The sequence below is a fragment of the Asparagus officinalis genome, chromosome 5 (assembly GCF_001876935.1).
Source record: "Asparagus officinalis chromosome 5, Aspof.V1, whole genome shotgun sequence".
Lineage (NCBI taxonomy): Eukaryota > Viridiplantae > Streptophyta > Magnoliopsida > Asparagales > Asparagaceae > Asparagus > Asparagus officinalis.
Window position 1 is genome coordinate 116,963,763 of NC_033798.1, and position 16,044 is coordinate 116,979,806.

At 37.7% G+C, this 16,044-nt stretch overlaps 1 long non-coding RNA gene across 4 annotated transcripts; it reads left to right on the top strand.

Moving 5' to 3' along the window:
• On the top strand, positions 8,023-15,672 carry LOC109840860. 4 transcript variants are annotated; one of them, XR_002247074.1, is made up of 10 exons: positions 8,023-8,265; positions 8,516-8,603; positions 9,083-9,216; positions 9,339-9,455; positions 11,334-12,871; positions 13,020-13,081; positions 13,210-13,273; positions 13,358-13,442; positions 14,410-14,528; positions 15,469-15,672. It is a non-coding gene; the product is annotated as an uncharacterized LOC109840860 (long non-coding RNA). The 4 variants fall into 4 exon arrangements; XR_002247077.1 differs by having other exon boundaries at positions 14,413-14,528; XR_002247075.1 differs by having other exon boundaries at positions 12,257-12,871.

Here is a 16,044-nt window from a genome sequence, read left to right on the forward strand (position 1 = left end):
CTTGACTCTCCGGATTCTTGGTGGAGATTTTTGTTGAATCAGAGCTCCTTCTATTTTCCTTTGTCCACTGGCTTTTTCGGTACAGAACCCCCAGTGTCTTGGGGCTGTTCCTCGACCTCTGGAGCGTTCTGGCCATAATCCCTCAGGTAAGCTTTCCCTGACCGAGTGCCAGGATTGCCTTCTGGGTATGCTGCTAGAACAATCCTCTCTTCTATTTTCAGTAATGGAGGGGCTAATCGTGTTGGAAGACTTAGCCTTGCCTCCCTTCTTTTTGGACGAGGTGTTCGTCCATTGTTGATCTCCTAGCAGATCAGGGTGGACCCACATGATTTCCCCTTTTGGGGTAGTGAGGGGCACCAACCCCCTGTCCTTCTGACTATGCACGTTAACATTTTTCAGGTGCATTTCTCCCTTGCGAATAGGGACGACGCCGTTCGCAGTTACCACTGGGGGGAAGTCACCGAATTGGACCGCTATCATATTGGTGGATACGGTCTTCTGCTCCGGCTTCAAGGTGAGCACATTAGCATTTACCAAATTCTGCAAGATGTCTTTGAAGACATAGCACTTTTTGGTAGGATGTCCAAGGAATCTGTGATAACGACAATAGTTGGGGTCATCCACTTTCCCTGCTTCATCCGGCTTCCTGATCTCAGGCAATTGCAGCTTGTTGTTCTTTCGAAGCAATTGGAACAAAGTATCTACATGCTCCTCTTTGAACGAGTACTGCTTGGGCGCTCTTTGTTGATTTGGCGCCTTGCCTTGCTTAGTAGGCGGTGGATAGCCTTTCCAGGTCTACCCATTTCTGGATAGATCCAGCAGGCAGTTTCATGAACCATTCGAAAGCGACACCTTTAAGAGTGCCGATAAACAAGCGCGTCAGGATGGCGTCATTTGGTACCACATCCCCAGTTTGGGACTTGAAGTAGTAGATGTGCTGATTTGGCGATCCTGTGCCATCAAACGGTTGTAAGGTAGGGGCCTTAAACTTCGGTGGGTAGGGAGCTGTATCCCACTCAGCAGGGTAAGGCCGCACTACCCCTTCTTCGCGGAGTTCGTTTCTGTTGGCGATTGCGTTAAGGCGAGCCTCCAGCTCATCTACCTTGGTAGATTGAGGGTGCAGTTCTTTCTCCATCTCTTTCTCACCTTCAGAAGATGATCCCAGGTTGTGAGTCTCACGATCTGAATATTCGGACGCTTTTTGCTTTCCCTTTGAAGTTGTTCTCCGGGAAGATTCAGGTTTGTGGCCTTTTTCAGCAATAAGTTGGGCCATCATATCCTTTAATTGGAGAAGTGTCTCCTGCTGCGCCTGGAGCATGACATGATGTTCGTCTACTCTTTTGGCTATATCTTCATGGTTCCCTGTTGTGTAAACGGAGACCCCGCGTGCGACAACGGAACTTGAAGATTGGGATTCGGCGACTGCCGAATGTTCATCGTCGGAAACAACACCCTTGGCCAATCTTTGATAGTTAACCGGAGGGATAGCTCCTGTCCGAGTCCGAGTATTCTGATATACTCCTTCGAATTGGTCACAAATTTCCCTAACAGTTGGGGAGTGACTTTTCTGTGACTCATCGGAATCAGTATGCGAGGCCTTCCCTCGACCGATCATGTTGATAGTGACCTGAGGGTATTCCGCTTCAGCTGTCTTCTTTCTGTAGCGGCGTTGTCGTTTGGCAGCCCTAACGACGTTCGTCAATCTGTCGAATACGGACTGCCGAGGTGCGGATGCACAACAAGGGCATTCTGACAGAACTGCCGAGATAAGCCTCTCACACTGACATGAGTGAGCTGCTTGTGCTGTTGATTTTCCTCTCGACAACAATTCCCGCAGATCAGGAACTTGGGAGGAAACTTTCCCCGGACTTGGGGTGGAGATGGAACCCCCTGTCCTTGGGTAGGTGAAATTGGTTCTCGTTGAACGTGGATTTTGAAGCCACGCTGACTCTTCTGAACCTGACGGACCTCTTGAGGATCGCGTTCTTGAAGGATAATGCGAGGGTCGCGTTTAGCTTTGGAGACGTTAGGCCGAGGCCTACGTTTAAATGATGAAACTGACCCCTGAGGGTCATGTTTTGGTTGAACGCGCCCTGAGGGTCGCGTTTAGATTGAACGCGTCCCTGGGGGTCGCGTTTAAGTTGAACGCTCCCCTGAGGGTCGCGTTTGAGTTGAACGCTCCCCTGAGGGTCGCGTTTAAGTGGTGAAACAGACTCTTGAGAGTCATGTTCTATTGGAACGCGCCCCTGGGGGTCGCGTTTGGTTTTGGCAGCTCCGCTCTGAGGGCTGCGTTTTGAAGTAACAACGCGCCATTCAGGGTCGCGTTTCAGCTGTATAAGCCGAGGCTCATAGTCGGGCTCGTTGCCGCGAAGTGAACGTTCTCCTTTGGGAACGCTAGGCTCGGTTGGATTTTCAGAAACGCGGTCCTCACGTTGGTTCAGCATTCGGCTCTCACGTAAGTGTGCTCGTCGTATAGATCTTCTCCGTCGGCGAGCGGCGTTCTTTTTGGCTTGTTTCAAAGCCTTAGCAGCAACGTCGCTGACGTTCACAGGGCCCGTTTCCTCCAAAGGCCGTTTGTGGCCCGAAGAACGTCTTGTTGACGCGGATGTGGGATTTTCCGCCAACATTTATATACTTGTTTGATTATCATTGTTCTTAAGCTAGATTTTATATTTGAGTTTAGTTTATTTGATTTGATTTACTCATTGTTACACACACCCACTTTGAGCTTATTGTATTTGCATACATAGTATAATAGGGTTGTGTTTGTTGGAAAAATTGCAAAGAAGAGAATAAAGAAAATTGACTTGGATTCCTTTGATCTCGATTACAACTTGATTACAAAAGAGGAGAGAACGAATTTGATTCTCTCCTTTGTTTAAAACTGGGTTCTTCTCGGTAGCGATGGAATGCCTCCTTCGATTGCTCGCGTCGAATTTGCTCTCCGTTGACGATCCGACCGTCTCTTATCTCGTGGGAACGATGAACTTCTGTGGAAAGTTTTATAAGTAACTCTTCAACGAGTTTAAGAACTCTGAACGAGTTAGAACTCTGTGAATAGAGTTGTTAGAACCGAAAATTCGGTTAATGATCAAGCTGTTATTCTGTTGTTGAAGAATCCTCTCAGATTTGATCTTCTGAATTTGATTCGAAAATCCTATCTCCAAGGATTTTACTGCTGCTGTTGTTGAATCACCGAACCGGAGTGGTTGAGATCCTCCAAATCCAATCTGCTGCCTCTCTTTCGTTCAAAAAGCCAGCCTTTGGTTTTGATAACTGGAAAAATCTCCAACCTGTGCGGTTTAGATTCTCTGAAATCCAACCTGTGCGGTTCAGATGCTAAAAATCCAACCTCTTGCTCTGTTGGGTTCGTTGAGCTTTTATAGGGGGGTAGGAGGTTGTAACTGACCCCTATATCCGCTCCTATGTGGGCGAACATCCCTCAGAACGTGGGATAAACGGTTTTGGAGCCGTTCAACTCATGTTTGAACGAGTCAAACGCCCATTCTGGCGTTCAGAACCCAACTTCGTGTCTTAGGATTGAGACGCGAGGTTGGGTGTTAGCTGAACACCATTGAACGCGAGGGTCACTCGCGTTTAGCTTGTTGCCTGCTTGGAAACGCGGGGGTCAGTGTTGGTTGAACCCCTATGAACGCGAGGGTCGCTCACGTTTGGCTTGTGCCTTGGAGACGCGGGGGTCGCCTGCCTTTCCATATTTGTAACGCGGGGATGACATCCGCGTTTCAGAAGGAGCTTTTTGACTTGTAGCTTCTTCTGTGAAGCGTTGCGAGGACCGTTGTTTAGTAATCCTGGCTTTAGCTATTGTAGGGTATGAAAGTTGTCAGATTGTAACTTTCACTGTAGAACGTGAAGACTGCTGAATAGAATTTTCATCAGTTGTCGGAAGTGTCGTTGAATTGTAACTCTTCTCGATCTATGTGAAAAGTACTCTATTTGCCGCTTTCGATTGTCGACCCGAAAGCTATTTGATTGTAGCTTTCATTGAGAGAGCTTGACGGGAATCAACATCCATAGTGTCTTGAAGATGAATATTTGCCCATTGTAGCTTTCATTGAGAGAGCTTGACGGGAATCAACATCCATAGTGTCTTGAAGATGAATATTTGCCAACAGCTCTCTACCAAGCAACTATTTGATTGTATGTTTCGATTGTCGGCGCGAAAGCTATTTGATTATAGCTTTCGTTGTGAGAGCTTGACGGGAATCAACATCCATAGTGTCTTGAAGACGAATATTTGCCCACAGCTCTCTACTAAGCAACTCACCACCTAAGTCCGACCTTTCATTTCTAAAATCATTACACTGCTCATCAGCATCTCCAATAGTTGCTAATAATACTATTCATGCTGTTGTCGCAGCCATCAAGATCAATCATCTCAGAAGTGAGGTCGTGTTTGTGGCGATTGTGGAGTTGCGGATGCAGTGATTGGGAAGTCGTGTGACCTCCATTGTCAGAGCATATTTGGATCAGCTATCTATTGTGATTTTTAGACAGCCTACAATGATTGTTATTGCCCTAATCATCAACTCTGCGCCTCCACCATCATCTCCTCAGTTGTCAGAATTTTGTAATCGGTAAGAATGATTTTACTTTTTTGCTCTTCATTTAATTTTGTTCTAATTAGCCATCATCTCCTTTTGTTCTAATTCAACAATAGGTCAAGGATTGTCCGAATTAGGGCTTGCTTCAAGTCTTCATATTACTCCTTCGTCAGATTCATCAGGTAAGCCATGTATTATATATGAAATAGTGATGACAGATCTGAATAACATGCATGTCTGCGGTGACAAGACACCATTGTTTTTTCCAAAGTGAATACTCGTAGCAAATTGCATTTTAACATTTTGATGGGTTCAAGTACCACTCAAATAGTCTTGAGGCTTCTATGGAGTTTGTAGATTAAAATATATAGGACTTATACATGGACAGTTTCCGATTGATATCCAGTGCACATATTTGTTTGATAATTTAGATAATATGTGGACAAACTATGAGTACAGCTACAATTAAAGATTATTTGTTCAATAAAATTGATCACTGTGGACCAAATTAGTAACCTTGGAATTTGGTTGTCATAAATGTATTGATTTCTTTTGGTGATACTCTTTTTTATGCATTCCGGAACATGATTTACCAGTACAAAACTTAATATTGAAAGTGCTAATGTTTATAAGTAATTTACCTGAACATTGTTACTTTAGTTAATTATGAAGAAAATATCCAACCATATATTGGTTCTTTGTTATATTGGAGCTTTGTCCTATGATATTTATATAGGACATTGAAGCATTTGGAGCAGGTTAAGGACTTCACTCCATGTGAGAGCAGCATCTACGCGTTGATGGGGAAGATTCACAAGAGGCTTAATATGCATGCTAAGGACATGTTCTACTTTGGTATTGCATTGGACCTGAAGCCTCCAGCAGCTGATGTTGCTGCTATCAAGGTACTGCATTCAGATTTTTCTGTATGGTCTGTCCTTTCCCTTTATTATTTCCCTTTCTTATTTCAGATGCCTAAGGTTATCTGAAATGTTGAGATCTATTAAGTTTTAAATTTATTCACGTACTTGTATGGACTAAACTATTTTCAAGTCCAAGTTAGATAAAAACTATAGGGTTTAATATGGATTTAATCATCTTCTCGTCTTTTTTTTAAGAGAAAAAGAACACAAAGTGACCTATTCATTGAAAATATATTAAAATATAAAAAATTTAAAAGAGTGATGCGAACAGAACTTAAAAAGTCCCATATCCAAAAGTTTATATAACAGTTATAACAGGATGGGGAGCGAACACATTGTCGTCGTCACTCACCACAAGCTAGGATATAACAGTTGATAGTTCCCCCTTAATTTAGACATGGAATTTTGAAGCCTTCAAACAAAAGCATCACCTGAACATCAGTCATCATAATACTTTACAGAAAAAAACCAAATAAAGCACAAAAAAATAAAAGAAGAATAAGAAGAAGAAGAAGAAGAAGAAGAAGCAAGGCTTAAATTGTATAGGCCGCCGCTAAACCTTCTTCACCCTTTCTACAATTAGCAATTATTTTTTAGTTTTCCCCCTTAACTTCGAAGAGCCATGATGTAGAAGACTCTCATTTACTACCAAAAAGACTAAAAATTGCAAACAATTAATAATCATTTTTGAGCTTACCCCCTTAACTTCAAAGAGCCATGATGTAGAATTCTCTCATTTACAACTAATAAGGGGGTGATAGAGTATGATTCTGGACATTTTAGCCAATTATGGACACATGATTAAGCCAATTATGGGGTTTATAAAATACATTCTACTGTAGAAACAATGAAACTAAGGCAGTAAGCTATTCAAGGAATTAATTATTCATCATTAAATGCCTGTATTTGTTGTGCTTTTTTATTTATGACCTATTAACATTTATATATAAATTTCAGTCTGCAATGGAGAAATTGCATCTCCCTGATGAATTGAAGGACAACTTATAGATTCATTTCCTCAAAACTCAGAAGGTGCAGCAAGGGCTCAATTGGCTTGGCCGCATGCTTGGGCTTTCGGACTATCTTCTGGAAAGCAGACTTTCAAGATACTATTGAAGACAGCCCATTCTTGAAGAAAGCGGCGGCTAATCTCTAACATTGTATTACTCGTCTCAAATGTAACATTAATCATTCAGTTTAGTAGCTTTAGTGAGTCATCGAGTGAAACATTTGTACTGAGAGCATGACTGATAATGCATGTATAATGTTTGGACGCTTACATCACAGTGAAAGGAACTGCATAAATACAGAGGAAAACAGTGCATTGTTGGTAGATGATGGCTGTTTGCCTTCTTAACTTGTAATTCTTTTACATTCTTATAAGTTTCTCTCGAACGGTCAAATGTGTTCAATTTAATTTAAATCTAATCGGTATTGTTTTCTGCAACGATAATTCACTTATGATAAATTAATGTGAGCCTTTAACCAGCTTACAAATTTGCATTGGCCCCCCAATCAATCAATAAATATAATTTAATTGTTCAAATGTTGAATGTTTAGATTATGTCTATATGTTTTATCCATTACTTACATTCCATAATTTTATAACAAAACATTATAAATAAAAGTATAAATTTAAAACAAAAAATGAAAACTTTACCACGTGCATTGCACGTGCATTCCAATTAGTATATATATTATAGATAAGCTGTCAAGAGACAAATTAGTAATGAGGTCAACCTTTTTTATCACATCAAAGTATGCGGACTTCACCATTCTATCTATCAATAGCTCATTTTGCCAAGTGAGCTGTCAACTCATAATCATCAAATTCATATTTTAAACCATTTACATTAGAGAAGTCTTTTCTGAGGGTAAAAAACGGTGAGTAATCAAAACTTGAACAGTCTTCGATCTTGATCGACTAGAATTGAAAGGCTAAACTGTTTAAAAATGAGTTAAGTACAAATATAAGGGATTATTGATCTGATTCTGTACGTTGATCAAGAATAACATATCATAGTCTTGTGCACAAAGAAAAACACAAAGAATTAATCTAACTCTTAACGAAATAAATCTATATCAATCTACTTACTCTAGTTTGATTGAATTCTTGTTTTAAAACCTCTGCGAAAAGGACCTGAGGGACTTGAGAGTACTAGAATAATCAGTCCATTTTACGAAGAATAACTTCGGCTCATAATTAGCATTTTGGCCCATAATCATATTTACTCAAAAGCATAGGCCCATAATAAGCCGCGTTTCTCAGTCTTAACGGATTTAACTGCCTGCTTACCTCTCAAAGCTTAACAAATATAAACATCCATCGGCTTTTAAATTTGCACGAATTTATCAAGTAAATAAAATTTCCATTTACTTCTGTTACATCTGAAGAAAAATATATGTTTATCTATCTATCTATCTACCCTTTAAAAGAGGGAGTTCTTGAAAAACTTCCTCTTCCCCAAAATAACCTTCAACTATTGTAAATATAACAAATTTTTACATTTTTATCGTTTCACAGAGTTAATAAATCGGCAGCCTAAAAGCCTTCTTCCTTTCATTTCCCCCTCCGTCGGTTAAGAATTCCCTCTAGCAGCCACCTTCAGTTACGCTTCTCCTCCGGCAACGCCATCCCACTTTCTTAAATCCTCATCATCACCGCACCCCCTCTGCCATCATCTCCTCACTTCTCAAATTTTGGGCATCGGTTATGATCACGAACAAACCCTAGCCGGCGACGAGTTCCATCCTTCATATTTCCAGTGCTTTGTCTGCCTGTAAGCTATTTCTACCTTCAAAAACTCGCTTTTTGCGGTTTTCATCTGTTGAATTTGGTAAAAAGAGAAGATTTTTAGCCTGTTATTGCTGATTATTGCTTGAATTTTCAAGTTATACATATCTTCTCTTTCGATGCCAAGAACTCCTCAATCTCCGATGATCCCATGTTTTTTTCTCTTCTATCGCTTGATTATTTGTTAGGGTTTAGTAATTGAGATCTTTGATCACTGGATTTTTTTATTGGTGCAGTCTAGGTTTGCAATTAGCGGGGACCCGCTAGGGTTTGCGGTCCACCCAGTGGGGATGAATTTGTTTGTTCTACTGCTAATGGATGCAAGTGAGTATTGAATTTACTTTAAAAGATGGAATTTCGCATGTTAATTTATTGAAATTGAAGTGATTTTGGTTTTGGTACAACAATTTGGGGGTTTAGGGTTTCTGGGTGTAGGAAAGTAGATATCTCAGTAGACAGTGGAAGGTTGTGAAGTTTTCTGCATGCTGAACTTAAAGTGAGGTTTGACATATGAAACTAAGCTGGCTTGTAAAAGTGGAAGTTTGGATCTGTATGGTAGAAATACAAGCTGAAGAATCCATGACTTCAAAGTAGATTGAAACTTTTATTGGCAAGTTAAATATTTTAGAAGTTCCTTCTGTTTTTCCCCTATAACTTTAAATTTAAAATCACTGCATAGTTATCAATATTCTTTTTAGCTGACACTAGCGGAGATGTTTCTCTTTACTGGTAAACTGAAGCTATACAAGTATTTTAGCATCCCCATTTTTTATGCTAACATTTGAATGTTGTATGTTTGTCAGGCTTGTGGATTGGTGAAGAACCTTGCTCTGATGGTATACATAACAATAGGATCAGCTGCGCATCCAATTTTGGAGTTTTTGGAGGAGTGGAGTACAGAAAACTTTGAGATATGCATTTTTTATTCCTTGTGAATGTGAGCTGGATCTTTTATATGCTTGTAGTTGCTCAAAATGGTATCTTGTTGGCGGTTAAAGGGTGTCTTCTTGTCGCAGGTTTTAGTCTACTGAAGTTTGCATTTCTTTTGCCTCTTCGCAGGAAATATCTCCAGCTGTTATTCCTCAAGCAACTAAGATCTTTGTTAATGGTTGCTGGATTGGCGTTCACAGAAATACTGAACTCCTGGTGAAGACTTTGAGACAATTAAGGAGACAGGTATGCATTCACATCTTTTCTATCCTCAGATCACCCCAGATGGGTTTTATGAGCCTATGATGTGTACACATCACCGTTCAAATATTTCCATACATTTTCAGTTTTCATTATTTCTCTGGAATACTGTCAATGAAATCTCTTTTACATTTTTGGTTCCATCTAAGAATGCATAATTTGGGGATTGGTCGTAATAAGGAAAAAAGACAGACCCACCAGAATCGCAAAAAAGAAAAATAAGGGTTATGTAACTCGTGCAAAATTCGAGTTTTGTGTAGGTGGAACCATTCCGTTTTGGTTCTTCTCCACATTCTGAACGGTAGGAATTTGCCTATGATTTTCCCAACTGATATGCCAATATAGAAAGATCTCCTTATTTCTTCACTGCGGGTTCTCGCCTCATTTTCTTGTTCTATTCGTTGAAGAACAAGAAAATTTTTATATCTTTATATGGATGTCTATTCTACTAAAATTTTATATCTTTTATCTCCTTATTTCTTCACCTCGGGAAGTGCTTCAAAGTTTCCTTTGTAGTGTGAAAATTTTTATATCTTTATCTGGATGTCTGTTCTACTTAAATCTCATGATAGTTTCTATAGCTTGTTCTATCCGTTGAAGAACTTCTTCTCTCCTTGTGCTACTTATGTTGAAGAACTTATTCTCTCTTTTGGGCAGCTACTTAGGTCCTCTGTCTTTATGATGAAACTTCTAACGATAGTCACATATCTTGTATTAGGTTCTTTATTTTTATGTAGAATGTTCTGTTGACAACTAATGGAAGAAATTTATTTATTTAGATTTAAACTGCATCAGGCCAACCAGGGACCCTTGAGATTAAATCCTAATGAATTGATTGGAAGGGTGTTAATTGAATCGGACTATTATTATTGTTGTTGTTGTGTGGATATTAATCCTTAATTCTTTCATATTCAAGAAATGGCTCCTAGACCATTATATTAGGCCCAGTTTGTGTACGGCCTACTTTTTACCCTTCTTTGTTTATGTGTTGAGAATAGACAGGACATGCTTTGCTGTTTCTAGCTAAGAGGCATAATCAAAATGACTTTCTTTATGTGTTGAGAATAGACAGGACATGCTTTGCTGTTTCTAGCTAAGAGGCATAATCAAAATGACTTTCTTTCGCCATGTTTGCATAATTAACCCTCTCTTGCTGTTTCTAGCTAAGAGGCATAATCAAAATGACTTTCTTTCGCCATGTTTGCATAATTAACCCTCTCTATTCCCTTACTGACCCTTAATACTAATCATGTGATAGATTTTTTTGTGGAGTATTTTTTAGAATAGAGAAGATTTAAGGGATATATATTATATATATGTAAAAGCCTTAACATTAAACATGTAAGATTTGTCAATTCATGGACTATTCAACCATTTTTGGTCGAATACAATAAATTTGTGTAAATACATAATAACCAGCAGAAAATGTATTTGTCACTTTAGAACATCTATCGGACAATGAATAATCTAACTAGTTAACAAGTCTTCATTCTTTTCAGTTTTAAGTTGATTGATTTGAATTCCTCATGTCAGGATTCTATTGAAATTACCTTGGGTTCCAAATGGCAAAACATCTGGAATACTGTCTCTACCCCAAAATACCCTCATCTTTCATTAATTTAACAAAGTTAATCATTCTTTTTTCGTTACTCACAACTCAGAAAACGTAAAGCCTTAAATCTTCGCTCCTTTCCTTCTCCATTCCATCTGTTATGAAATTCCTCCAGCAACGCAGTCTCACTCTCTCTGCATTATCAATTGTCGGTTATCAAATTGTAAAGATGATTATTATCATCATCAAGAAGCTTATTCTTATCCTTATCATCACCAAACCTTCTCTTTCATCTTCTCCTCAAATTTCAGATTTTAAGCATCAGGAAGGATCACGAAGCCACGACTAACCCAGGGCCGGTCACGTGCGCTGCATGGATTCGGAGGCCAGAGAACCACCTTCTGGTGATCTACAGGAGGTCGAAGAATTTCACATCTCCGTTCATGATCGAGATCTTTTCTTTCAATGCCAAGACCTCAATCTCCGATGATCCCATGGTTTTTTTCTCATTTGTCGCTTGATTTTTTGTTTTGCAATTAGCGGGGACCCGTTAGGGTTTGCGGTCCATCCCATTGGGGATGAATTTGTTTGTCCTACTGCTAATGGATGCAAGTGAGTATTGAATTTACTTTAAATGATGAAATTTCGTGTGTTAATTTATTGAAATTGAAGTGGTTTTGGTTTTGGTACAACAATTTGGGGGTTTAGGGTTTCTGGGTGTAGGAAAGTAGATATCTCAGTAGTAGACAGTGGAAGGCTGTGAAGTTTTCTGCATGCTGAACTTAAAGTGAGGTTTGACATATGAAACTAAGCTGGCTTGTAAAAGTGGAAGTTTGGATATGTATGGTAGAAATACAAGCAGAAGAACCCATGACTTCAAAGTAGATTGAAACTTTTATTGGCAAGTTAAATATTTTAGAAGTTCCTTCTGTTTTTCCCCTATAACTTTAAATTTAAAATCACTGTATAGATATCAATATTCTTTTTAGCTGGCACTAGCAGAAATGTTTCTCTTTACTGATAAACTGAAGCTATACAAGTCTTTCAGCATCCCCATGTATCTAAATACATATTCAGAGAATACTTGGCTTATTACTTTTAAAATGCATATGAACTATTTTTTTGTGATCTCGACTGCACGCAAACTTTTGTTGATAAGTCATTTGCAAGAAGGGATTCAGCACATGGATATATCCTCTCAGATTCTATTCAACAGGGCAATGACACACCTTAGTTTATGTCCTTTGAGGACGGGTCTTATTGCAGAAGCGCATGGGTACCTGTCTGAACTTTATACATGTGGTAGGGTAAAGAAGCTACTTGCGCAAGGTGTATCTCAAAATTGGATTCATGAAAAAACTCCTGAGCAGGTACGTGCCACATTTATTGCTAATTTTTTCCTTCACTCAAGCTAATATAACTGATTTATTATATTAACGTCTCTTCCTTAGTAATTATCCTTTGCATATCATTTTAAATCTATCATATTGAACTGAATGAGTTTTTCTTCAGCTTACATTTATCCATCAATTATTTGAATCTAAATACATATTCAGAGAATACTTGACTTTATTACTTTTAAAATGCATATTAACTATTTTTTGTGATCTTGACTGCACGCAAACTTTTGTTGATGAGTCATTTTCCAAAAGGGATTCAAGTTATGGACATATCCTCTCAGATTCTATTCAACATGGCAATGACACAACTTAGTTTATGTGCCTTGAGGACGGGTCTTATTGCATAAGCGCATGGGTGCCTGTCTGAACTTTATACAGGTGGTAGGGTGAAGAAGCTACTTGCGCAAGGTGTATCTCAAAATCGGTATCATGAAAAAACTCCTGAGCAGGTATGTGCCACATATATTTGAAACAATACCAAATTGCTTTCTGTGCTTTTGTGTACATTTTATGGATTGACTGTATATTTCTACTCAAAAAAAGCTTGTACATGTGCCTTTATGCAAGTGTTTGTTTACCTAAATTCATTTGTTGTAGAGAGAATAAGAACTTGACTAGGACTGCGAGGTATGTAAGCATGAACATCCACCTTGGTATATGTATGTATTCTCATATTAATTTCTTAAAACACTTCCTAACATATTTTAGTTTTCTTTTACACCTTGATGAGGTTGGCGAATACTTAACATATTTTATATGCTTGACTTATGTACATTGGAATCTTAAGAACAAAGCAGGAGGGATGATCTGGAATCTCTTGGGTTTGTTCTCACAAATTTTTTACGAGAAAGGTCTGGTGTCTATCTCAACTCCATTTTTAGTAGCTTTGTCCATAGTATGGTGTAACAAAATTTTGTTTATCTTGTTGTTTGCAGTCTTCCCTGGCAAGGTCTAAAACTTGGAACAAAGAAATAGAAATATAAAAAAATTAGTGAAAGAAAAGTTACCATCTCAATAGAGGTAAGATCTAATTCACATAATGAAGTTGAGAGCCTTGACGATATCTTTTCTTACTTTTCTTAATAGTATTAAATAGATATATAAATTTTTAATCATGACAATATTGATATATTATCTTCAAGCATTACGTCGTGAATATCCTACATAATTTGCATCCAACTTTCACTACTGCCGTTCACTATGTTTTGACGCCAAACCTGATTATTCATAACTTAAAAGAGTATTTTGTGACCTTTTTATTCGCGAGGAAAAGATATTCTGGTAACTCATTATTCATGTTGACGAGGAATTTTGTGCCAATGGCAGGTTTAGATATATGTAATTCTCAATCAAGATGTGGAATGATGTTGAATCTTAATCTATAGCATTTCTATTTGATTATGTGTTTGATTGGACCATATTGAAGTATCATCAATCACAAATTGCTAGCACTCCTCCACGACCTCTTATAAGTCTTGCATATACAGGCTTAATTTCTTGCAGATAGGTTTTCATTTGTTTTGGTTTCTTTTTCTCTATCATGGCAACACCTTGCTCAATTTTAATCTTATATATAGGGTTCTGGAGTAGGACCTTTCTCTGGGTTGGTGCCAACTCTTGGTAATGTCAATAGGCAATTTGGTAGTTAATTTTGGTAGTTAATTTTGCTAGTTGTTCCTTTGTGAGTCTTCTGTTAAGTTTGTTACATCTGTTAACATCATAGAATACATCCTATTTCACTTTCATTTTTATTAAAAAATTTCCTCTTTCATGCTTGCTCCCATACATGTTTTATCTATTTCCAAACAAAGGTCTTCTGTGCCTATCATTTATTGTGTTTCATTAACACGGTCATTTGTTCATAGACCTAATATAGATAAAATGTGTTTATAATATCTTCATTTTTATTAACTACTGCCAAAAATACCTTTTCCTGACTAGCAATTACTAATTTTCGTACTTGAAAACTTTAATTTCGGTGGTAAAGAAGGGAGAACAAGTGGTTGCTTAGCAGAGCCTTCTCGTCACCGTGCATCGAGACAAGCCGTAAATGCAGGCAACTTACTAAAAATAAATCGCGTAGCAAATGATTCAAAAGAAGCTTTGGTGAGTCAATAGTTCTATATGTCATTGTTTTTAGCCTCTTGATAAGTCATATATTAATCAAGTCAGTAAGTCTACTATCATTTTTTATGATTGAATCATATAACATATTCCAAAATAGACCTTATTTTTCTCATGTTTTTTTTTTCTGAAGCAAGCAACATGTAAGTATACATTCTTTAAGTGAATGATAACTGAATCATTGTTTAATATATTTTCATAGTTGACCTGTACAACCATCTTCAGGAACTAAATCAACTTCTACATTTATTTATCGCCCTGAAGCAAGGTATAGATAGGGTCGATATGCTTATCGTGAAGTTTAAGACATCTTTATAGATGAGTTGATAGGACTCTTTTTACCACCTGATCATGTTCAAGTTTGAGGATTATAAAAATTAACTGATGAATATGAAATCTACAATGGATAAACAATTATCTTAAAGAATATCAAATAATTGTTAGCAATTCATCCATGAGGTTCTGTGTCATAATTCTAGAAAAAAGAGCAAATTCAATAAAAAGGCTATTGACCAGTAAACCTGAGAAGACGAAGGCAAGATTCAAGTCAGGTCAGTACGATAAGTTTTAGAGTGAAGATTATGTTCAGCTCACAATATGAGCTTGGTATAGAGCCCCCCACTTACATTCAGTTCTTTTTTTTAATACACTCAGGTTCATCGCATATTTTACAACTTCAAATGTTAGTGTTTAAATCTAAATAAACTAAAGTACAATACTCATTGTCCAAATTATTAGATTTTAATTTTATTTTATGCCCTTGACTTCCAATATTGAATAGTTACAGATTTTGATTATCCATCTAATTGGAAATTTTGTGCTTCATTCTCTTCTAGAGTTTCAGCCTGATCTATGTCACCTTCAAGCATTGATTGATGATTGTAAGTGTTAGATTTTATTTATTTATTATCTTTTATTTCAGATCTCAATCTACGGTAAGCCTAAGGTTGCTTCACTATAATTATTGTGTAACTGCGTGGAAGCAACTACGCTGATCACTGAGACAAAGTACTTTGGAGGATAACAGGACAATTAAGTTTTTATATGGTTTCTGCTAAGGAGATGATATGTTGTTCAATATCTTTTTATTCATAACATGTCACAGGAAAATATCAATTAAAGCTCATTCATATCTGTAAAGACAAATATGATTCTTTTTAGTTATACTATCATGGTTTTGCTCCTATGGTTTCATCTGCAATTGATTTTATCAATGATAGAACTGTTGTTTTAATAGTATGATTCTTTGGTTCTTTGCTATCTCAAAAATTCTTGCTCTATACTACCTTTGCATTTTTTTATCATCTTGCGATTTACTTTGATTCGATGAATTTTAGAGACATGTAATCAGAAAATCTCACGCTTCTAATAGGCATAAGTAGCTTACCGCTTGAAAGAAATTTGGAACCATTAAAGCTCAAAATATCCAATGATAAAGAGAGATATTTATAGTATCTCTGCTATTTGTTGCATGACTATTAATTGTTTTGAGGAGATA